The following is a 2500-nucleotide window of genomic DNA, read 5'->3' as shown; positions in this document are numbered from 1 at the left end:
TTGAACCTTTGCTAGGGATGCGAGATTTATGAAAGGTTGGGAACCATTGATCTTTTGATATAGTCACACAAGGGCATCGTAGATAGGGCAATATAATTCAGCATGGTATAACTTTTAAACCCCCATTGCAAGCTTCCTATTAAATCTCTCATAATCAGTTCTTTCAGCATTAATCCTATATTCGGTCCTTTAAAATTTTCAACAAGCAGAGTCACTGTCCCAATCTGTACTGCCCTGAGGTTCAACTCCCATCCGCACAAGATTTCCCTTTTTCAACATCCTCTGTAGCTCTTCAGGATGATCAAAGAAATCCTGAATTCTCATGAAAGAGCGGTCCAGCGGGAGCTCCTGTCACTGCACTCCAGCAGGACACGACTCAGGAACTAGCCACCCTTTTCAAGGTTTCATTCTTGATTTTTTATAAGGCCTCAGCATGACTCATAACAAGAACGATCAATGCCAGTAACAGGTCGATGCCATCCAGAACAGGACTGCTTGGTGCCATGTAGTGGTGCTTTGCCTTTCAGCAAAGAGCATTTCTTTATCCAAGGGATTATTAGACTCAGCAGGAGTCTATATATGCTAGACAGGCAATGAATCGGGATGTTCTTTATCCTTACCAGTATTTTATTTTCATCATCGAGAGCTGTTGTTATTAACCTTGAACTACCAGGGATCTCTTTTCTCAAAGGTGACCATTATTATAGTCTACCTAAAGCTTGCCTGTTAATACGAAGACCCCCCTAGAGTTTGTAATGGGAGCTTGACACTACTCGATTTATCCCCGCGTTTTAAATTTTACTTTTTTACGTAATGGCTGTCGTATTTATACATGAGAAAACATCTAAGATGAATATATATATATATATATATATATATATATATATATATATATATATATATATATATATATATATTATATATACTATATATATATATATATATATATATATATATATATATATATATGTATATATATATATATATATATGTGTGTGTGTGTGTGTGTGTGTGTGTGTTGTGTGTGTGTTGTGTGTGTGTGTGTTTGTAGTTGTGTGTTTATATGTACATATATATATATATATATATATGAATATATATGTAAAGATATGTATACATATGTGTATATATACATATATGTGTATATATATGTATGTGTTTATATATATATATATATATATATATATATATATATGTATATATATATATGTATGTACGTATGTATATATATACATATATATATATATATATATATATATATATATATAATTTGAACCGTATTCATATTGACAAATGTAGACAAGGTATGAATGAGAATGAATATCTTCACAATACAAGAGATGTATTTGACCGGTTTCGATTACGTCTTCGTCAGAAATACATACATTAGAGAAGTTACATAGAAAATATATATCAGGCGTGAGCTGTCAAAATACCTGGCTGTGACCTCCTATTCGTTGCTCGTAGGATTGTTGCTGTGACCTTTGATAATCTGAACCTGCCCGATGCCGTGTTGACATTACTCTCCGTCGCGATGTATGCTGCTTCCATAATTTTTCTTTTTAGTTTGTTCAGTCCTTCACGGACTATTTCTGCGTCCTTCCAGTTTGGTAGATGTCCAGCTTCATCTACATGTACCACTATGGCATTGGAAGTTCTGTGGTGACGGATGTCAGCTCGATGTTCGCTGATCCTGGTGCTGAAACCACGGCCTGTTTCCCCAAAGTATGCTGTATCGCAACCGCTGCAGGGTATGCGATATACAACACTATAAGGGTTGCTTTCGGGCTGCTTTCTGTCACGTATTAAATCATGTATCTTTTCCCGGATGTGCTGGCGATTCTCACTGTCTTGCCGAAGTATCTTCTGATCGCCTGGGAAACGTTACATGACGGTAAAATGAGACAATTATTAGAAGAGGGTGCGGGGTCTGCTCTTACAAGTATGCTCTCCGCCTTCTTTTTGAGGTTTAACAGGAAGCCTCTTGGATACTTGTGTTTCATGAAAGAACTAATTATATAGGCAACCTCATCCTCGAGAAATTCAGGGCTGCAGATCCTCAGTGCTCTGAGGAAGAAGCCAATCACAACACCAGATTTCGTTTTGTTGCTGTGGGCGGAGTAGTAATGGATATAATCATCTTTATTTGTAGGCTTTCTGTATACAGAGAAACATAGGCCGTCATCACCCCGATGGATCAGAGTGTCCAGGAAAGGTAGTTTCTGATTCTCCTCCTCCTCCACGGTGAACTGGATTTTCTCGTGAACGGAGTTGAGTCGCGTTAGTGTATGTTGCAAGCACGACCTCCTGGGGACAATGACGAGGACGTCATCTACGTATCGAAGCCATGTTGAATGCCTGCCGATTATATCCCTGTAGTTATCCCTCTCCAGCGTCTCCATGAACAAGCAAGCCATGACGGCACTCAAGGGGGAGCCCATGGCGAGACCACTAATCTGCTGGTATTCATCCCCAGCAAATTCGAAGTAGCCGAAGTCCA

This window comes from Penaeus monodon, chromosome 6, assembly GCF_015228065.2.
Source record: "Penaeus monodon isolate SGIC_2016 chromosome 6, NSTDA_Pmon_1, whole genome shotgun sequence".
In the NCBI taxonomy this organism is placed as follows: Eukaryota; Metazoa; Arthropoda; class Malacostraca; order Decapoda; family Penaeidae; genus Penaeus; species Penaeus monodon.
Note: the sequence above shows the minus strand (reverse complement) of the source record.